The sequence below is a fragment of the Macadamia integrifolia genome, chromosome 10 (assembly GCF_013358625.1).
Source record: "Macadamia integrifolia cultivar HAES 741 chromosome 10, SCU_Mint_v3, whole genome shotgun sequence".
NCBI lineage: Eukaryota > Viridiplantae > Streptophyta > Magnoliopsida > Proteales > Proteaceae > Macadamia > Macadamia integrifolia.
Genome location: NC_056566.1, coordinates 10379465 through 10403219, shown reverse-complemented (window position 1 = coordinate 10403219; position 23755 = coordinate 10379465). Strand labels below are relative to the sequence as shown.

General features: G+C 39.2%; 3 pseudogenes; all 3 read left to right on the top strand.

Annotated features, from left to right (window-relative positions):
• The first annotated feature begins 2312 nt into the window (after nucleotides 1–2312).
• On the top strand, nucleotides 2313–10069 carry LOC122092186 (annotated as a pseudogene).
• A 3347-nt stretch (nucleotides 10070–13416) lies between these two features.
• Nucleotides 13417–13534, top strand: LOC122092519 (annotated as a pseudogene).
• An 8210-nt stretch (nucleotides 13535–21744) lies between these two features.
• On the top strand, nucleotides 21745–21862 carry LOC122092530 (annotated as a pseudogene).
• Nucleotides 21863–23755: the final 1893 nt, after the last annotated feature.

Genomic DNA, 23755 nt, shown 5'->3' with positions numbered 1-23755 from the left:
AGAGAGAGAGAGAGAGAGAGAGAGAGAGAGAGAGCAATATTTGTCAATGTCCATATCTCCATATCTGTTGTCTTTATGTTGAGCATGGAAGAAAACATCATTATTTATAACAAATAAAGAGAATCATTTTTTTATTCAAATTTCTAGTTGTCTGGGCAATCAATGAATCCACTCGCTAGAATGTTTCTGCTAATTGGTTTGATTTGTCTCTTATGCATCAGAAAAAATATAGAATTGCTTTAAACATTAGATGTGTTCCTTTCAAGCTCAAGTGTGTGCTTAGGCTGCGTTTTGAAATATTCTATTGGAACGTTTCTGAAGTTTTTTCGTTCTATTCGAACGAAAAAACGGAATAAAGCGTTTGGTGCATCATAGATGAGTTTTCAGTTTTTTGGAACAAAAAGTGAAAAAAGAACAGTAGAAACTGGAATTGACAGAACGACAAATAGTTGTTCCGTCTTCCCAAGTTCGTTCCAAATAAAATAATAAAAAAAAGGAACTATTTGGGGGATTTTAGGGAAATCATTCCCGATAAACTTATCTTCCGCCCTAGCTCTTCATTTTTCACAATTTTGCACATACAGAGGAGAGAAGACCTGCGTTTTGAAGCCGTTCCAGAAACGGATTCACCAAACACCCTTTTTTTGTTTAAAAATGGCGTTTTGACACAGATATTGAAATTTTTGTTTTTTATATGAAACGTCATTTCTGGAATAGAAACATTACCAAACGCAGCCGTGTTTTTGTTTTTTTTTTTTTTTTTTTTGTTTTTTTTCTTATTGTGGAATGCACAAAGTCAGATCCGCACTCAATACATAAACCAAAAGTTTCATTAAATTCTGGAGCAATTATATCATAGGAATACTATTCATATCACTGTTAAATAGAAGAAATAGGAATTATAAAGTAGTTTCTGGGAGTTGGGGACATAATAATGTGTAGTTATGAGTTACGACTATGGAGCGGAAGGCATTTTATCCCTTAAAATGCCATTGCCAATCTCAGGCACCCTGTGGTTCTCACTCGTCGCTATGTCTACTACTTCATTCTTTTTTATTTTTTTTGGGCTCCCTTCCTCGTTCTGGCAGCTGACCGCTAGCTGCTTCAAGATTTCTGCGGCTTAAAGAAGCAAGCTAGGACGATCAATTTTCATGGAGTGTTGACAACTTCCTTCTATTTATTTCTAAATAGTTGGATGACTGAATGAGCTCTCATGCCCCTACATCCTTGCTATGTCATTCTATTGGGGGGGCCTACACCAGTACTCCTTGGATTAAATTGCGACAAAATACAAAACATGATACACCAACACTACCACACATTCCCCATTGTACCTATAAACCATAATCCCTAGGCCCATCCAATGTCCATTTCCAAAGGTTTAATTGTAGTTTAAGAATTTTAGTAATTTGAGTTATGGGTTGGAAGTACCTTCGACATACTTCCACTTTTGGTTTTCCATAATTTTACTACTGATCCCTCACCAGTTCTAAGCCACTTGCATAAAGATGCACAAAAATGTCACAGCGTACTTATAAAGCAAAAAAGAGGTATACAGCTCTTGATGATCTGATGCAGAACTCCAATTGCTTCTTTGATGGATGCAGCAGAACAGAAGTCATCGTTTTGCTATGTCAGTTTCATATTGGACTATGTGGGAAACTTGATAGTACTCATAGCTGCATTTCACATGAAATTGTTGCGAGGATTCTCAAACAATTTCCCCTCCATCAACCTTAGGATCATGCAGTTCTGGAAACCAATGGCACAGTTCTTTCCTTGGAATCAACAACATAGAAATCTGTGCCAATATTTTACTAAGGATTTTATATAGAATAGGAATATGGAAGCCTGTCACCAATGGTGATGAGTGTTAATTTCAATCCAGCGGGGGATCCCTTGGGCGATCTTTAAAAGTTTACACTTTTTTCATTCGTGCGTGGCAAAGATAGAAACTGAAGAACAAATGGAACATTTAGCAGGCTCTTAGAGAAGACCAAGAATTTATTAAAATTTTCCATAAATGCTGAGATTTCTTATGCGTTTACAACAAATCGTTTTGAGTTTTCCAAATATGGTCTCCTTTATTAGATTCCACTTAAAACTACAAGTCTTGAATTTTCTTTTCAGTTCTCTCTCTTGCTTCAAAGTGAATGATTCTTCAAGGTTTCTACGTTCCACTTTCTAACAAATCTGTTGAACGCTCGAGCTTTAACTTAGTCATTAACTGACACCCTCTGTATATATATTGTCACTTTAGGAGTTGAGGTCACCAATCCCATTTCTCCTTCCCTCCCTCAAAGGCAGTGGCAATGGCAATGGCAATGGCCTTTGGTAGATTCTTCTTCTGCAACTTATTTGCTTACCTATTTCTGAGATTTGCAGTCATTGGAGCAGCCCCTGAGAGTGCTCTAGTCACCCATCTTCCTGGATTCAATGGCACTTTTCCTTCCAAACACTATTCTGGGTTAGTCTTAATTTTCTTTTTTTCTCCAACCCTGTTTTAATTTTGATGAATTTCAGTTATTTTTGCTGATTTGGTGGAATTTGTGATATGGGGTTTTGAAGATATATTACTGTGGATGAGAGTCATGAGAGAAAACTATTTTACTACTTAGTTACTTTAGAGAGGTACCCATCGAAGGATCCAGTTGTTCTATGGCTTAATGGTGGACCAGGCTGCTCTAGCTTTGACGATTTTGTGTATGAGCATGGTAACTAACTCATTAAACTTTCCCAATCCTAACCTATCAGTTTGGTTTTTTTTTTTTTGGAAGTATTGAATCTTTCAATGCCCAAATGAGTCATATTTTCCTTTCCTTTTTCTTTTTCCTCCATTGTTTTTTATGGTTATTTTGTTGAGTTTAGGAAAATTTCTGCAAACAACAATTGATGGTGGAATTGATTTATGTGTGATTAATTTGAGTTGTTTCTGCCTCTTGATAGTACAATTTGGTGACAAACACTTGCATGGTTTGAAATATTGTCCATTTATTTGATTTCAAAATTGAGAGTAGAGAACCAGTTTTTTATTTTTTTTATTTTTTTTATTTAAATATATTGTTATCATGATATATGATTCAGAACTGAGATCTTAATGGCAAGAAATTTTTTATTTCTTTTTTTTTTTGGTGAAATTAATGGCAAGATTATCTTCTGCCTTTTTTGCAGGCCCATTCAATTTTCAAAAAGCAAATAAGCCTGGAGCGTTACCCAACTGCATCTCAATCCACACAGCTGGTCCAAGGTTAAAATTCAATATCTGTTGGACGATCGTTATTTTCTTTCCTAGTTATTCCTTGAAACCTGGATCTAAACCCTGGATCTTGGTGTAAATATTTACATGTTCAATTTCAAGGATGGGCAATGGAAAATATTCCTGCATTTAGAATTGTTGTTTGTCTGTCATTAATAGTCAGAGGACTCACAACTCTAACCCTCAAGTATTCTTGCATGTTAGGTATCAAACATCATCTATTTGGATTCTCCTACAGGAGTTGGATTTTCTTACTCCAACTTTAAACAGGACTATAGAACTGGAGACTTAAAGACTGCATCTGATTCACACAGCTTTCTCCAAAAGGTATATTAAGGAAAATACTGAAACTAAGTGTAGCAGTAAAACTTTGCACTGGTGTCTGTAGAAGTACAGATACAACTCCGATTAAAATGTGTAACACAGTACAACAAATATTACAAATTTTATAAAATTAATGGTTGGCACAGAATAGAAATCAATTAGTAATCAACTCTGCATTGGGATGTCCTTGTAGCCCAAGACTAGCAGGTTGACAATTTGAAATTTTTTTGATGGAGAGAGAGAGAGAGAATTCTGTACATATATCTAACATAAATATATATCTTCAACTTCTTTCGGTGCAACTAGTGGTTTGAGCAATACCCAAAGTTCCTTTCTAACACATTTTACCTATTTGGAGAGTCATTTGCTGGAGTTTATGTGCCAACTATTGCTTCTGAAGTTGCAAAAGGTATTTTTTACTGGTTTTATATTATCTTCTTATGTTTTGGATGTAATCCTGATGCAAATTTCAATTCTACACACAGGAATTAAAGCTGGCTTAAAGCCTATTCTCAACTTCAAGGTATGTTTATCTGTCCACACTCAAATCTTGAGGATAAAACCGATGACTGTGCTGTTAATATCGAATTAGGGTTCAATTGATACAGGGTTACATGATTGGTAATGCTGTCACGGATGAAGTAATTGATGGCAATGCTATTGTACCATTTGCCCATGGGATGGGTCTCATCTCAGATGATCTATATGAGGTAGGACAACCACTTCAGTTTGGTCTAGAGTAATTATTATGCTAAGTTTATATTAATAAGAGCCTGCATTGCCCTGCTAAAATAGTGGTTTAATGAAGTTATTCATAACAACTTTTTTCTGTCGTTTTCTTATCTAAAGTGTATATATCATGAGATGATTCATGGCAAAAATTGCAGGAGACCGTGAAAACCTGTAAAGGAAACTACAGTTATCCTTCTTATGGTGTCTGTGGAGATTTGCTTCAAAAAATTAACGATGTAAGGTGTACACATGCTTAATATGTGGAGAAATTTGATGTTTTCAAAATAAATTAACGTTTTTGCATTTTGGTCCTTGGATGGGATATTTCTGATTTAAATCCCATCATGGACCTAAACATATACAATTCTTGAGCCCTGCAACCACAACCCAGCTGCTGGAAATATCACAGATGGTAACATCAAGTTACCTGATAGCTTCAAGCATTTAGGTGAGACTCAGAGGCCTCTTTCTGTGAGGAAGAGGATGTTTGGTCATGCTTGGCCTTATGGAGCTCCTGTGAGAGATGGGTTAGTTCTGTCATGGCCACAGATCCTGAATGGTGTCAGTGTTCCATGCACTGTAAGTATCAAATATTTTTTCCTTCCAACCACTTGATTGTGAGCTAGAATGGCATTTTATAAAACTTCAATATCACGAACATGCATGAAGACCAGAGTAGATAGGCCCTAGATATAACAGTCGGTGACAGTTTCCTTTGTCTTCTGGGTATATGAAAGACCGCTTGACAAATAGGCGAGAAAAGGGTAGCCTCTAGATATTGATTTTTCAATAGAAAGGTAAAGAGCCCAAAAATGCAAGTCGAAATACCGAAGTGTCACCTTACTGGATGGATCTCTGAATTCATAACTCAATTCTGAAGCCACCTCTCATTTTTATAACTGATTGATCAGCATCTTCTCACTTATCTTTAATCTACTCTGGAAATTTTGATCTAGCTCCTCATTCATATGCAGTGCATATTTCACTTTATTCTTTTACTGAATCAGAATTTTGGCTAACCCCTCCTCCCTCTGTATCATGTCTTTTTTAATGTTTCTATTAATCTCATTTTATCACAATCTTGGCTACATCCACCCACTTTTCTCTGTAGATATGTTTCTGCGGACTGCAAACTGTTGAATAATGGAAAATATATTTTTTTTCAATTGTATTCGAAAAAAAATTCAGGTGTGGCATATGTCGCATTTGCAGAATTCATATTGTCCCCCTTGTAAAACTTCCGATTTTTCTTTCCTTAGTTTCAGACATTTTCCCTTGTTGGAAATGTAGATAAGCTTTAGCACTTACACTACTGTTTCCTATACAATTTTATTTGATTTTCACGAATGGGTACCACTTTGGAAACCCTGTATATCTTTGTTGGATTCTGGAATTTATGTATTTGTTCTTGTTATATAGCTCCAAAAAAAAAAACCAAAACTTAAAGTTCTCCATATCCATTTGAGCCTTGTCAAAAGAGTAGCATGAAGAAAGGCCTCATTGTATCATTTTTTTCTGAAATCATCAATTAGTGCCTTAGAACAGAGCCCTCTGATGCCTATCACCATCCTTCATCTGTCACTAGGTCAGTAACCTAAATCACTATCCCATGTTTATATTGTCATGCTTACTCAGAATTCTTTCTTGTGTGGTTGCCTGGCATCATAATAAGGGACAATATTTCTTGCTTGTATGATGTATGAATGATTGAGTGGTGAAAATCAGGCTTCTGAAGAATATTGATTGAGTAGATTACAACTTCCCTGCCAGCCTACCCCCTATTTAAACCTTCCCTTCTCAAGTGTTTATGGCATGTTCTTCTAGTTTCCAAACTCCCCACACCCAATTCTGTTTTGTTTGTGGCTTCTTCCTTTGGTTTCCTTGAATAACATTTCACACTTGGATCTATCAAGCTGTAGCCATATGCATCTGTATAATTTTATGCAATGTATGCTCAATCTAAGCCTTGAAAGGTGCCACAGTCCTAGAGATGATGCCTATGATGCAAATACCCTAACTACATTCTTGAAAGAAATGTTATATATAGTTAATAGTTACTGGATTCTTTTGTAGAATAAATATGGGAAAATCACATGACATGAATTATTTTGCTGTGTAGTTTTTTACTCCATTGTCATATCCAATCTTATTGATGATTGTGAAAATATAGGATGATAGTGTTGCAACTGAATGGCTGAACAATGCAGCAGTTAGAAACCAATTCATGCTGAACAGGTAGTCTCATAGTTCATAGTGATTTGTCTCTGCATCATCTACACCTCAATTTGAAAGCAGTTGTTTTTTGGCATGCCCCACCATCTAAACTTCTTTATATATCTCTTCATGTACGTTAGGTGAGCGTCATTGGTGCATGGGCGCTATGTGTAGATCTCTTTTATATTCATGATGCTGGAAGCATGATCAAGTATCACAAGAACCTCACTACTCTCAGTTATTGGGCTCTTATTTACAGGTACCCTCTATAACTAAGATGCTTAATTGAGTTAGGCCATGGCCGGAATACTTGACACGGGGAATTTCTTTAGAAGTTTTCTTATCTTTTCTTTAAACCCTTCTCTTTACCCATTGTAATATTTTCCTGTTTTTTGTCTCCCCAACAACTAATGTTCCATCCATTTTGCTTACCTTCAACATGGTATTGCCTTGAGCAGCTCTTTCGGATAGGAGACTAAAAATTGGTGTCTCCCCTACCTTGGGGTCTTAGGGCAATAGAAGGCAAGGCATTCCACATATTAGCAAGCAAAGCAGAGGAGGAGGCCCCGGCGGGGGGGGGGGGGGGGGGGGAAGAACCAAGGCTAATGATGTCAGCTATTATTAGGGGTGAAACAGGGGTTTCTTAAAACCCTAGCTCAACCCTAGGTCCCCAAAACTATGAAGTGCAACATAATAATAGATGTTCAGCACACCTAACCATAAGAATCATTGACCCGAATTTCATTATTCAAAATGAAAGGATAGGGTGATGGCCCTAAATTATATTACATAAATAATGGCTAAAATTAGGGCCGGGTTGGGTCAAGCTGGCTGGGCCTTTGCCTCAACCCCAGCCTGATCCAATCCTAACCCAGGGTCAGTGTTTTTCGACCCTAACCCACCCTCAAGGTCAGAAATCTTAACCCAAGCCCTGTTCAAGCTCAGGGTGGGCCAAGGTGGGTTCGGGCCGTTAGGGACAAATCAGTACCATAGACTGCTTTGTGAGACCCGACCAATAGATAGCTCTAGCAGGAACTAAGTGAAGAAATCTGTCTTATCAATCAAGGAAGCTTTGTCCAAGTCAGAGGCCCTTGCCCAGAACAAAAGGGATTTTCTAGGGGTTTATGCGAGGTATGATAGATTCTCAAAAACTAAAGACAAGACATAATGGTCTCCAGGGAAGCAATATGCTTTAGAAAATATCATGAGGTCATCTGCGTGGAGATGAACATCTGATCTGTGCAACTTTGTATACTCTGGGAGAGGACTTTAAGAGCCAATGTGAAGATATAAGGAGATAGAGGGCATCCCTAAAGGATTCCCACAGTTGAAGCGAAGTATCTTGCTGGTCTGCCACTATCCAAAACTAAGAAGCAAAGAGAGGAAATGCAGCAAATAATCTAATGAACAAAGTTTGCATGGGGAAACACCATCTTAAGCATAACCATAGAAATAAAATCCCACCTCAAGAAGTCAAAGGCTTTTATGGATGTCAAACTTCATGAGAGCAGGCAAATGAGGGGATTTTCTGTTAAAACCTCTAGCAATCTCATTACGAAGAAGAATGTTATCTGAAATGCACCTTCATGGGATGAAAGACGAAGGTACCCCAAACATGATATATGAAACATTGGATACCTTAGCTGCCATTTCTTGAAACATTAGGTACCCTATGTGTCATTTACATATGTAATAAAATTAACAAGTTTTCTGATTTAATTTTGTAATATGGGGTATTTTATTCATAAAATCTTGGAAGACAATAAGAAATAAAAATATGAAAATAAAACTACAGAAAATGATAATGTTTAATTTATTAAATTCAATTTAAAAGAGGTAATAATGAAAATTTTTTCCTCTTTCATATAAGAAGGTTGAGCTTCTATTTGTATTTAGGAACATAATCTTTCCATTAGACTGCATGATGTTTCTAATGGACCAAGAATTTGATTGTTGTGGTATCACAGTGTTCATGATCCACATCAACGGTACATCTTACAGGCTTTTTGTATTTAAAGAAACAAAAGAAAAATGAAAAATTGAAGTAGTTTGTTTACCTTTTGATGCCCTTTTCTTAGTTTAATTGTTTTCAAATTTTAGTTCTCCTATAGTGAAAGAAACACTCTGACTGGACATTTTTTGTGGGGGAGGGGGTGAGGGTTGGGGGGATTAAAAAAATAAAAATAAAGAGAGAAATCCTTAGCTGAACTGAGTCCCTCGTCCTTGTGTATATGGAGATGAATAGAAAAAACAATGTAGCAGATCTCAGACAATAATTGATTAACAATGGTATGCAAGAATGGCAGGTGTACAACAATTAATAATTCGATAGTTAAACAGAGTTACCATTTTAGTCTATAAATTTTCTCTAATCCAGGTAATGTGCTGCATGACTTTTAGTTAGATCTAATCCATTTCTGAATTAGGAAATTAGGATTTTTTTTTTCTTCCTACTTGCTTCAAATCACTCAGATTTTGGAGGAATGTATTCCAGTAATAGCATGTATCATGATTTTTAAGTTCATAAAAGGATGAAAACACTAATTTTTATAGTGAATGCATTATAAGTTACCCTACATGAATAATTCTCTCTGGGTAAATTTAGTTCTGGGACTCATCAAGACCCAGTCTCTCTCATTTGTAATGACTTTGTGATTTACATTAAGATATATTTATGCTAGAGATTGCTGCTAATTCATAAAAGTACTATGCGTCCTATGGAAATATTGTACAAATGTTTCCCTTTCTGTTTGAAACCTTTGAAATTAGTATAATTTTCTCTAGCTAAATTTAGTTCTGGGACTAATTGAAACCCTTTCTCTTTTATTTGTATTTTATATTCACACAGTTTTTTTGCAAGAGGTTGCAACTAATTTACACAATTATTATGCATCATATTTGTATTATTTTTTTCTGGGCCTTCTCTTGGGCATGACATGCTACAATGCATGATCTATTTTTTTGTTTCCACATAAATTATGGAAATCTTGTACGATTGTTTCCCCTCGTTCATTGGAAACCCTCTGAAATTAGTAGGATTACTTTCAATAATTTATAATCTTCTAAGCTGATCTAAATTTTACTGGCAGTGGAGATCATAATATGTGTGTTCTGTATACTGGGAGCGAAGTATGGACTAGATCACTTGGATATAAAATTATAGAGGAATCGAGGCCTTGGTATTGCAATGAACAAGTTGCTAGGTTAGTTTATATCAATTTTTCTTTATCAATATTGGAGTCATTGATCTGTTGAGTAGGAAGAACAAGGCTGGAATCTATGGAAACTGCCATACTGACTTTTACTCTAAATAGATTCCTTTGGTTGTTAAGAATTGATTTTATGAAATTATATCACAACCACTGGAACTTGCTTCTACATTACATATGATACCACTGGCCTATCAAAGTTCCAATGATGCCACATATAAATCTTCTTACTTATAATTGGATTGAATTGATCTTTTGTAGGTACACCCAAGGCTATGCCAAAAACCTCATATTTCTCATTGTAAATGTTTGTACAAGCAAACCTCCTCAATAATCATCTTATAAAAATTTATTAATCAAAAAAATAAATGAGGAAGATACAAAGGATGATGCTTTCCACAGAATTAAAGTGGGTTGGATGAAGTGGGGAGGTGCAACAGGAATGTTATGTGACAACCGCTTGCCTATTAAGCTTAAGGAAAAATCCTATTAGACAGTGATAAGACCAGCTATGACATATGGAACGGAATGTTGAGCAGTCGAGAAGAGTAACGTAGAGAAACTAGGCGTAGCAGAGATGAGGATGTTAAGGGAAATTGTGCGATAAGGCAAGGAAAGATAGAGTAAAGAACGATTATATTAGAACCAATTTGCGGGTCCCACCAATCTAGGACAAGCTCCACAAGAGTTGTTTGAGGTGGTATGGTCATATCCAACGGAGACCCATGGATGCACTAGAAAGGAAGAGTGATCATATTCAAAAAGAAGAGCTAAAAGTGGAAAGGGCGGACCTAAAATGACTATAGGTGAAGTGATAAGAAAAGATATGCAAAATCTAGGCCTCAGTGAGCCGATCCCTTTTAAGGAGATGTTCCCAAGATGCTACGGACTTTTGTGTTTTACCTCTTTTTACTTCTTCTACTTCTTCACTATTCTTTAATCACCTCTTTTTGCCTTTTCTATTCTTACTATTTATGTTGCTACCGGATCCATGTAGCCGACCCCATTTAGTTGGGATAAGGTTATAGTGGAACTTTTTAAAAAAAAAATTTTAAGCACTTCTTCAGTATCTCAAAATGACCATCCTCTATAGCTGCATCCACAAGATATCTTTGAGAATAGCTTCGTCAATGACAATAATATCTAAACTTCCCTCAATATTCTCAAGCACAATAATTGGAATTCTTTTTTGTTTGGAGGAAAAATTTTCCCATAATTACCAGGCAACACTTTTGGTAGATGTTTCACAGCAATCAGTCAGGATATTTTCTTTCTGTTTGGCTGGCTTTCTCCTTGGGTTACCCCTACATAAGTTTGACCTTATTAATTATTCACATTTTGAAATACTATAATTCTTCGATTTCCAGTAAAATGATACTTACTGCAATCACAATATTTGTACAAAGATCTACAAATGGCTAACCTAGTAAAATAAGACAATTACATAAGTTTTTTTCTTCTTTATTAGTATTGAAATTAAAGTTTTGGGGAGCCAAACAGGGTTGGAATGACTTTAGCACTTCAAATAAAAATGAGATAATTTAGTATTATTTTTTTTTTCAAAACATTTTTTTATAAGTCCTAACTGTAATTCTTCCTCTTGTTACATACTATACCTGAATACAAGCCAGTAAAGGCATTGGCCTTTTATAGCCGTTGGTTGGAAGGACATAAAATATGAACAAATTTGAAGAATTGGATACACGAGAGAGAAGTATTATTAATGTTCTCCTATAGACACCCAATTTTGTCACCCTCCCCCGGCTATGATGAAATGTGGATCGTGGATGCAATTTTCAGCTTCCGATCAATAGAGATGATGATGGAAAGACTCCCCTAACTGAAACCCTGGAAACCCCCACGCGAGATAGAAGAGGGTTTAATTTTGAATTTTTATATACGAAGGAATCCGATCAAGATGACCGTACAGATGGATAGTGGTCGAAAATACACTTCTAACAATATATGGTACATCAAAATCAAACAGTCAGATCTCCCATGATTGTCACCAGAAAAATCCATGAGCCTACGCACTGTATGCGCTGGCCAACAGGCCAGCCCGCATGCGTGCCTGCTGCCCATGGCCACAACACATGGCAGTAGCACATGGCTGCTGCCCATGGGCTGTAGCACATGTGTGCTTGCCAGCCTATGCCCCTGCAAGCCATGACCCACACCCCCACAAGCCATGGCCTAAGCCCCAGTAGGCCATGACCCGTGCCCCCGCAGGCCCATGCCTGCACCCCCTTTGCCCATGGCCGAGCCCCTTTGCCAGTTGCTACCCATGGTTGTGGCCTATACTTGCTGCCTATGCCTGCTACGCCAACCAACCTTGTGGTTGTGCACCCATGCCATAGTGCCGCACACCCATGCCACTCATGCCACTACCCGCATGCCAACCCATGACATTGCCCGCATTGCTTGCCCTCCTATACTGACCATGCCCCGTGCACTTCGATCCAATCCTACGTGCCATCGACAAAGTCCGAGATTGGTTTTCCATTGGCCCAGTGGGTGAAGAGATTTGAGACCATAATCCCATTTTTTTGGCTAAGGATTCTCTCTCCTAAAAACCCTCTTTTACCCATTGGATAAAGTCCCGTTTCACCCATTTTAGCCCAAGAACCCCTTTCGCCAATTGGATAAAAGCCCGCCTCACCCATTTAAGTCCAAAAACCCTCTTTCATCTGTTGGATAAAGATGTTCCCTATTTCCCATTGGCTGGAAAACCTATAAATGCCCCCTCCTTTGGATTTTACACACTAAACAACCATATCTCACTTCATAGTAGTGAAGCTCTGCCCTCTCTTCTCCCCTCCCCCTCTTGATTTTCTTCGAGTCTTCGAAGTGATCTTCGTCAAGATCCAAAATCTTGTTCGGATCTTCAATATGTTCTTCGGGACTTTGAAGATCTTCAATCCAAGTTCTTAGTCCAATTTAGTTTTTTCCAAAAATAGTGTGTTCTTCAATTCCCTCCTTTGAGTGTTCTTGAGTTTTACCAGAAATAGAAATCCCTCCCCCTTGAGGTTCTTCGAGTCTACAAAGAGATCTTTTTCAAGATCCGAAACTCTATTCAGATCTTTAAAGTGTTCTTCGGGGCTTGGGGATCTTCAATCCATTTTTAGGTCAATCGGTTTCTTTCCAAAAATAGCAGAAGCTCTATCCAAGTGTCCCTGGAATCTTTCTAAAAATAGCCATTCCTAGCGGAAGCTCTGCCGAAGTGCCACCTCAGCCTAGCCCTCCCCTAGCCTATCCCCAGCGAAAGTTCTACTGGTGTCCACCTCAACCTAGCTCTCTCCTAGCCTATCCCCAGTGGAAGCTCTGTCGGAGTGCCACCTCAGCCTAGCCCTCCCTAGCCTATCTGTCACACCCTAACTCCAATAGGTTAAGGCATGCGGCACTGGTCATCTCATCGTATCCACTCAGCCTGTTTCTCCAAGATCTAGACTAGGGCAGATCATAACAACACCACTACACTACGGAAGATCATATATATATATAATACCTAGTACTCTATAAATTCATTTCCTCTAAAGTATGCATTTCATGCCTCATTTAAGTCTCTTCCTACAGGGGTATAATGGGAATTTTGCACAACAGAGGTGGGCTCCATAGTGTAAAAACCCAAAAATTACATTCTGCTAGGCAAAATTGGCTGGCCAGTTTTGGACCTACCAGTGTGGGTGCGATCATACCAGCACTAATGCACCAAATCCCATAAAATTCCGTAGTTAAGCGTGCTTGGGTGAGAGTAGTATTAGGATGGGTGACCCCCTGGGAAGTCCTCACATCGCATTTTTTTTTCTTTCTTTTTTCCTACTATTCTTAGTCTTGTACTTAAACTTACCTCTTTGTCCACCCCTCCTTATGAGTTCCCCAATGATATTGGCAAGCTGAACAGGAGCAGGTGGGGTCACTTCTACTTTCTTGGCACTCCACAACTGCCAACCATGCCAACATTGGCTTCCTCTGCTCTTTCTTCTTGCCTGTCCACAAGTAAGGGTATAAATATCAGATTAGGGTGTTACAATTACCCCCCTCCTTACAAAAAATTTCATCCTCGAAATTGTGAGGCATACCTTGTAATCCAAACAATTATGGATATTTCTCTTTAACCTCATCTTCCCTTTCCCAAGAGGCTTCTTGCTCTGGGTGGTTTCTCCATTTCACCTTCACATAAGAGATAGTACGATTCCGGAGCTGATGTTCTTTTCTATCAAAGATTCCTTTAGGTTGTTCTTCATAACTCAAATAATTATTAAGGTCCAATGTTTCAATAGTCGGCAGTACATGCGAAGAGTCTAGAATATACTTCTTCAGCATTGATACATGAAAAACATTGTGAAACCTTTCCAACTCTGGGGCCAATGCTAATCTGTAAGCTGTCTGGCCAATCCGATCCAGAATCTCGAATGGTCCCACATACCGGGGACTTAATTTTCCTCCTTTTCCAAATCTTCTTATACCCTTTACTGGTGAGATTTTTAGAAATACTTTATCGTCCACATCAAATTCTATAGGTTTTCTTCTACTATCTGCATAGGTCTTTTGTCTGGATTGAGCTGCCTTGATTCTTTCTCTGATTATATCAACCTTCTCACAGGTAGTCTGTATCAGTTCTAGCCCCAACATTCTTCTTTCTCCAACTTCATCCCAATATAATGGAGTTTTGCATTTCTTTCCATACAAAGCTTCAAATGGCACCATACCAATTGTTGTTTGGTAACTATTATTATATGCAAATTCAACCAAAGGCACATGCTCATCCCAACTATAACTCATATCTATAGCACAGGCTCTCAACATATCTTCCAAAATTTGGATAGTCCTTTCTGATTGTCCATCAGTTTGTGGATGAAATGTTGTGCTAAACTTCAGCTTGGTCCCCATTGCCTTTTGCACACATTCCCAAAATTTAGAAGTAAATCGGGAATCACGATCAGAAACAATACTGACAGGTACACCATGATATCTCACAATATTATCAATATATAACTGTGCCAATTTCTCTATAGAATGAGATGTCTTCATAGGTATGAAATGTGCTACCTTTGTTAATCTATCAACAATCACCCAAATAGTATCATTCCCCTTTCTAGTCCATGGTAGCCCTGTCACAAAGTCCATAGTAATATGTTCCCACTTCCATTCTGACACTGGAAGAGGCTGTAACAGTCCATGGGGTCTTTGTCTCACTACCTTCACCATTTGACAATTCATGCATTTAGCTACATGTTCTGCCACATCATTCTTCATATTATACCACCAATATAGTTTCTTCACATCTTTATACATTTTGGTACTTCCAGGATGCAAAGAGTAAGGAGTGCTATGAGCTTCATTCAAGATCAACTCTATCAATTTCTCCTCCCTTGGAACACATAATCTATCTTTAAACCACAAAGTTCTATCCTTTAATGAAAATCTAGGATCTTTCTGTCTCCCAACATTGATAGCATTGATTGTCTTCCTTAACATATCATCTTTGGGTTGAGCTTCTTTAATTCTTTCAAATAAGGTGGGTTCAATCACAAAGGTGGCAAGTGTCACATCTTCAAGTGTCTCCACCTCTGTAATTACTTCCAAATCAAATTTCCTTGCTTCTTCTATCAACATCGGATTGGAAGTGAGAGCAGCAAGTGTGGTAGTCTTATGCTTTCGGCTCAATGCATCAGCTACGACATTAGCTTTCCCTGGATGGTAATGAATTGTGCAATCATAGTCTTTCAGTAACTCCAACCATCTTTTCTACCTCATGTTCAATTCCTTTTGAGTGAAGAGATATTTAAGGCTCTTGTGGTCACTGTAAATTTCACATTTTTCTCCATACAGATAGTGACGCCAAATTTTCAGTGCAAAGATAACGACTGCCAATTCCAGATCATGGGTAGGATAATTCTTTTCATAATCCCTCAATTGTCTGGAAGCATATGCAATCACTCTTCCATTTTGCATTAACACACATCGAAACCTTGTTTGGAAGCATCACTGTATACCACCATATCTAAGGTACCATCTGGAATAGTAAGGACTTGGAGCTATTACCAGTCGATTCTTCAACTCTTGGAAACTATTCTCACATTCTTCTGTCCATTCAAACTTTACTCCTTTTCTAGTCAACCGAGTCATAGGTGCAGAAATCCAAGCAAAATTTTCAATAAATCTTCTATAGTAACCTGCCAAACCCAAAAAACTTTGAATTTCACTGACATTCTTTGAAGACTCCCAATCTAGCACTGCTTTAACCTTTCCAGGATCAACCTCTATGCCTCTTGCAGATACAATATGTCCCAAGAAATTCACTTGTGATAACCAGAATTCACACTTGCTAAATTTAGCATACAACTGCTTCTCCCTTAGCCTTTGCAACACAGACCTCAAGTGATTTGCATGATCTTCTTTACTTCTGGAGTAAATCAGAATATCATCTATGAACACTATGACACACGGATCCAACATATCATGGAATACCCTGTTCATCAATCCCATTAATGCTGCTGGAGCATTAGTCAGTCCAAACGGCGTAACCACAAATTCATAGTGGCCATACCTAGTCCTGAAAGTTGTCTTTTGTATGTCACCCTCCCTGATCTTCAAATGATGATACCCAGATCTCAGATCAATCTTGGAGAAAGTAATAGCACCCTGCAACTGATCAAACTAAGTCATCAATACGGGGTAGTAGATATCGGTTCTTAATAGTCAATTTGTTCAATTCCCGATAATCAATACACATCCGCATACTCCCGTCTTTTTTCTTTACAAATAAGACTGGAGCTCCCCAGGGTGATACACTGGGTCTAATAAAACCCTTCTTCAATAAATCCTACAATTTCTCTTTCAATTCCTTCAATTTAGCAGGAACCATTCTGTATGGTGCTCGAGATACAGGTGCTACCCCAGGTATTAAATCAATGCAAAACTCTGTCTCCCTATCTGAGGGCACACTATATAGATCTTCAGGAAACACATCAGGAAATTCTCTTACTACTTCTAACTCTTCTAGTGTTGCAGTCTTCTTGGTAGTATCACTGACACATGCTAAATAGGCTTCACACCCTTCTTCTAGTAATTTCTAAACTTGTATGGCAGAAATTAGTAATTTCTTGGCGTTGTCTCTCCTATGCCCTTGAAATATAAAATCATCTCCATCCCGAGGTCCAAATACTATCTTCTTCTCTGCACAGAGTACACAAGCTCGGTATGCTGACAACCAGTCCATTCCCAGTATAACATCAAAATCCTTTATATCTATGCAAATCAAATGGGCTATCATATCTCGACCACACATTTGAATCACAGATGCTTCATATACGTCCTCCAAATCCACTATAAATCCAGTGGGTGTACTAATCATCAACTTATGTGCTAACTTTTTCGATTCTATCCCCATTCTCATAGCAAAATGTGAAGACACAAAAGAATGAGATGCACCAGAATCAAACAATACAAATGCTGGTACTGTGGAAACTAATATTGTACCTGTTACAACGCCAGGGGCAGTCTTAGCTTCCTCAACTAACAATGCAAACACCTTCCCAGCCACTTGTAGTTTCTTGGTGGATGCAGATGAAGAAGTCACATTGGGCTCTCCTGGCTTCCTCTGGGGACAAGATCTGGCCAAGTGTCCTGGCTGTTGGCACACATAGCGCCTCATGGATAGAGGCTGGGTAGTGGTGGTTGCTGGCAGGGACTAGGTAGATGCTTGACCTGAGTCAGTCTTCCTAGGCACAATAGCAGTAGATGTAGCTCCCTTCACAAACTTTCCAAACTGCCTTCCCGTTCCCGTTGCCTTGGCTTTTCTCGCTGCCTAATTTTGATAGCCCTCTCTCTGCTTGTCTTTAATGGATTTGGCAATCTAAACCACTTCATCATATATCTGGAGCCTGTGTGCAATCAGTACTGCCCCAATACTAGATCTCAGCCCCTTTTCGAACTTCTTAGCTTTTGCCCTGTCAGTCTTCATATGCTCAGGTGCAAAATAGTATAGTGCCTCAAATTGCTGCTGGTACTCCAACACTGACCTGGGACCTTGCACCAATGCCATAAACTGAGATTCCTTCCTATCTCGCACACTTATGGGAAAGTAATTCCTATAGAAGACTTCTACAAACTGGTCCCAAGTGGGGTGTGGATATGTGGCTGACAATATGGGTCTGGTAGCCTTCCACCATGCATAAGCTTCATTCTGCAACTAGTATGTAGCACACAAGATCTTCTGTTCATCATTACAGCCCAGAACTGAGAAAGCTTTCTCTACTCCTATCCATTTGGCAAGAGCCAATGGATCATATGTCACCTCACTAAAATATGGAGGCCGATACTTCTGAAACTTTTCCATCAACTTGCTGGTATCAGTCCATACTTGTTCTACTGGAGGGGTTCCTGGAGTCTGTTGCCCTGTAAGTGTTCCCCTAGCTGGTGGTGCTTGGGATGTTTGTCCACTAATAGCCTGACCAGTGGCTGGAACTCCAAAATCAAACAAAGGGTTAGGAGCAGGAGCTGTAGGGGCTGGTGGGGGTGGTACCATAGATACATGGTATGCTGGTGATTCCCTGGCACGTATGGCAGTGACCAATTCTTCAACTATTGCCCTTTGCTGCTGCATATTTTTCTGTATGGTTCCCTGCAACCCTTCTTGTATCCCTTGCATCATATTTGTTACAATGGCTACCACATCTGTGCTGTGATCATTGGTGGTGCAGGTGGCGGCACAGGTGCTGCTGTTGCAGGGGTGGATGCATGTACGGGTAGGGTCACCCAACTGCATTCTCCATTCCTGCGTCATCCCCTACTGGCACATGAGGGGTAGCTCTAGCAGCCCAACCCCTCTTCCTTGGCCATAGCTCGTACTGAGGTTGAGCACGTCTTGGTGGCATTTTTGGGAATTCCTGTAAGATAAATAATTGATTAATTCCCAAAGGCTCATGCAGCACGCGTCACATAAAATTAGTGTCTTGGTTCCGACCACGAGTGCACATACATTCAGAGTTTACATACAATATTTCATTTTCTTTCTTTATTGGACATCTTTAAATACCACAACAATGTTTCTCTAAATTTGATGTTTTTAGTTCGAAGCTTTTAATTTATTAAGTCCTATGACACTAGATAGCCTAAGGTCTTGTGGGTTATGATACTTTTTCCCAAGTCTTTAGCTTTGATACCACTCTTCACACCCTACCTCCAATAGGCTAAGGCATGCGGCACTGGTCATCTCACCGTATCCAGTCAGCCTGTTTCTCCAAGATCTAGACTAGGGCAGATCATAACACCACCACTACACTACGAAAGATCAGAGTTTTTTTTTTTTTTTTTTTATGCATAGTCCAACAAACAAAATATCTTACCTAAGCTCCAGTGCCAACTAAGTGATAAGATATTTTTACAATTATGCAGATGAGAGTTACATAACTTACAAAAAGAGAATATTCACAGTTTACAGTATCTCAGTAGTAGACTATATACATCAGAACAGGAATATATACACAAAAAGATATAGGAATAGTCCATCCTACTCCTTAGAAGTACTGGCCTCCATAGGCGCAGTCGTCACATTCACAGGCAGGTCCGTGATCGAGTTCATCTTCTGGAATATGGGCCATTTGATCCATAGACATTGTCTCATAATCAATGCTAGGAGTCGACAGAATACCACCTTCGTCATCTATAGGATTAAAGGAAAGGGGGTGAGCACTGGTAATGCTCAGTGAGGGGTGGGGGAGAACAAGCACACACATCCATATGCAATGCATGCTCCACACATAGAGAATGATGCCCATGCATGCTCCACACATAGAGAATGACACTCATGAGTCCATTTAATTAACTATACAAAATTCATAATCCATTACTAGGTCTCATCACCTATGGGTATAAGTGCTACCAACGTAGGTGGCATACCCTACCCTGTATGTTGGGCCTCAAGTATACAAGCTACGCCGCATGCAGGAGCCAGCCAGTGCCGGTGCGGGTCCCAGGCCACACCGGCTAACCCCTAAAAGGTAACCCCATATCATAAATATATTCACAGGCATACAGTACGTCATATCCTGTCTCACATCCTTAATTGATACCCCACAACTCATCACAAGTGCACTGCTGATGAGGCAACCACATAATTCGGGATTAGTCTGTACCTAACCCCCTACGGATAAGGGGTGTGGCACATGGGGTTATGATACCTAACCCAGCATTCTAAATGATGCACAACCGATCATTTCAATCACACATACAAACATGGGCACCTGCATGTGACCCATTTCACCTGCCTTACCTTTCTCATTTCTATTCTGTCCCATTCCATCACAATAGTACTATCAAAGAATAAATGCAGGTAAATGTAAATGCACATACACAAGCAATTTAATGCATAAACAGGATTAAACAAACACACTAAAAGAATGGGGGTTAAGAAGGGCATCCACTCACCTTGGTATTCAACTTTGGCAAGTTCACTTCTTGGATTCAAGAAAATTGCCACACTGTCACTTATGTTCCCTATTCAACAGATATTTAAATCATTAGGTACATCACAAATTCCTACATTTTATCCACTTGCTTTAAGTATAGCATTCCCATACCCAACCTATAGAGGTCTTTCTCTGTTCCTTCCTATATACATATTGATTCCTTGATTTCTTACACCTTTTCTATAGTATAATTAGATATAGAGAATCACTAATAGATCCTCATTGGATGAAGGGTTTCATCCATACTTACAGTCCTCGAGGTCATATGAAATTCCAAATATTGGACCCTACAGTCATGGGTTATGTTTCTCATTAATTCTTATATAAACAAATTCAAACTTATGTCCAAAGGTTTAGTAACCTGTTACACAGCCCATCTGGCTTTAGGAACCCAAATCGGTGGGTTACCTGGGTCAAAACCGGTACCATGTTTGCTGTAGTGCCCGAATTGCATCCATTTTTCATTTTGAATTTCCAATACTTATCTTAGGTCAGTAAGGAAAAAGGTTAAATGCCAAGTTGACCCAAATTTGGATTTCAATTTATTACACCCACAACTAATATAGTCTAATTCTGCAAGCATAGTGTAGGAATTTAAAGAGAACTGCAGAATTAGAGTATTTCTCATGCCTTGGCCATCAATTTGAGATGAACATTTATAAGTACTAACCTAACCTAATTAATTCAGCCCCTATTGCATAATTTCAGCTTGAATAAAATTATGTTCCTATGGTTTTGGCAGAATTTCTACTAAATCAACCCTATTCCAGCCCTTATTGCATAATTCGTACTGAAAAAGAAGTAGTCCTATGTTCTAGGGTTTAGCAGGGATAGGGTTTTTTTTACCAGTTGGGTCCCCACTAGCCCATAGAAATTAGGACTTTCTTTACTGGGCAGCTATTCTACTTACAGGGATTCCCTGGCAGTTAACAATTGGGTAAAACCCCAGCCCTAGCTGCCCAATCTATATGAAATTACCTAATTAACCTTACTGCAGTAGTAAGTTCACTTACCTGGGTGCAGAGTTGATCTAAGAGCAGCCTGAGGTGAGTGAGTTCCCTCCTTACTTCTCTTTTTTCCTCTTCTTCCTTCTCTTTCCTTCTTCTTCTTCTCCTTTCTTTCTTTTTCTCCTTGCTGTTACAACAGTCATGTTTGATGCAATCTCAGCCCATTATCCCTTATATATAAGGCAGCCCCAAGGGTCTGTTTGGCTGGCCCTCTTCAAGTATTGCTAAGGTCTGTTTGGTTGCCCTCTTAAATCCTTATAACTAAGGTTTGTTTGGCTGCCTTCTTAAGTTGGCTGCCCTCTTTTATTTCCATATAAATTACATACATACTATATATATATATATATATAATACCTAGTAGTCTATAAATTCATTTCCTCTAAAGTATGCATTTCATGCCTCATTTAAGTCTCTTCCTACAGGGGTATAATGGGAATTTTGCACAACAGAGGTGGGCTCCACAGTGTAAAAACCCAAAAATTACATTCTGCTAGGCAAAATTGGCTGGCCAGTTTTGGACCTACCAGTGTGGGTGCGATCATACCAGCACTAATGCACTAAATCCCATAAAACTCCATAGTTAAGCGTGCTTGGGTGAGAGTAGTATTCGGATGGGTGACCCCCTGGGAAGTCCTCATGTCGTGTTTTTTTTTCTTTGTTTTTTTCCGACTATTCTTAGTCTTGTACTTAAACTTATCTCTTTGTCCACCCCTCCTTATAAGTTCCCCAATGATATTGGCAAGCTGAACAGGAGCAGGTGGGGTCACTTCTGCTTTCGTGGCACTCCACAACTGCCAACCATGCCAGCATTGGCTTCCTCTGCTCTTTCTTCTTGCCTGTCCACAAGTAGGGGAATAAATATCAAATTAGGGTGTTACACTATCCCTAGCAAAAGCTTTGTCGCAGTGCCACCTCATCCTAAACCCGTGAATAGCCTTCCTTAGCTGAAGCTATGTCCAAGTCCAAATCCAAAAATTACTTCCCTAGCCGAAGCTCTGTCCGAATCCAAATCCAAAAGTAACCGTTCCTAGCCGGAACTCTATCCACATACCATCACAGTCAACATCTCTCAAAAAGGAAGTTGGTGGTCAAGACCATCTTCCCCTGAGCCAGGAGAATCTGAAAGACAGTCCAAGCGAATACTAATCAGGGGCCCACCCCTCTTGACCCGAAACAGGGGTTGAGCTCAAGTATAATTTCTTACCCAAATTAGCATAATGCAAACTTTATATTGACCTTATTTTAGTGTATATAATCATTTAAATTCAGTTAATGTACATATGTGTGATAACATAGCCATGCATGTGGAATAGGAACAATTGTGAAAATGTTCGTTCTTAAGCATCTAGTAGGAAGACCGATTGAACCGGGTAGAATGGGTGTCTAACACCTTTCCAATTCTGTAACCTGACACTTACCCTAAATCTCTGGACCAGACCAACTTTCTGGCCCTTTTCTCAGGAATTGGGCCCACCCCTAGGTCCTAGGCCCATAACCCTAGGTGGCGACTCCAAGCCCCCATTTGTATGTTCCCAATCCCTATATTGGACTATCATCAAACCCCCATCTCAAATGACGAATTTCACACTCTTGCGAAATAGGCCTCCACATATCACCTAGTGGTGATACGGTGGTGCAGGGCCCATAAGGTAAGCACACGACGTACCCCCCCTCCCTCATATGAAAGAGAAAGAGAGGAGAGAGGACGAAATCGATGCAAGCCTTTTCCTTCCCCCCACAAGGGAGGAATGCATACGCATTTTTTCGGCCACTACCCTCATAGTGGCGACTTCACTGGAGATAAATGTCAAGCTTCTGATACTAGATCCTACCTTTAAATGCAAGAACATTTTCCACCACATTTGTTTGAAAACGTGTTTGGTTAACCCCATGTTTATAATTGTTAACTGCATCATGCATCGTGCTCGAATTGAAATCATTTGGCGAGGGACTCCCTATCATGCCCGCACCCTCGGGGAGGTCAGTGTATGTCATAGAGAGTACTCTGAGAGCAAATGGTAGCCGCTTCCTGTATAAGGGTGTGGGGTATTGTTAGATGGTGATGATGTTCATAATTGTGCCAACACCCTCGGGGAGGTCTGTGCACTTTATGACATTCTGAGATCAAATAATGATATTCCTGGCATTACACTTTTGTACACAATCACTCATGGTTCCACTACCCATTGGCCAGTTTCTTAACCTCGTGTGTAGTCATGAGTAATGGGCAAGGAAGTCACCCCCTTGATCTCGTACCCACGGGTATATCAAAAGGATCACGTACTTGCGTTTATAGATCCTATCAAGGAAGCCTTGTCAGTCCTATTGCATCTATTGCATACTCACATCATGTAGAAAATAGATGGAGAATGCTAGGAATGCCACAAGCTAATCTGTAGAATTTGTTTGCGGTCTTGAAAAGGAATTTTCCTATGATATATTCTAGTCATAAAGGAATGCTCTCCTAAGTGGATTTCAATAAAAGGTGTCCTTCCTCCTTAGAAATGAAATATGAATGATTTAGCATATGCAATCTGGACT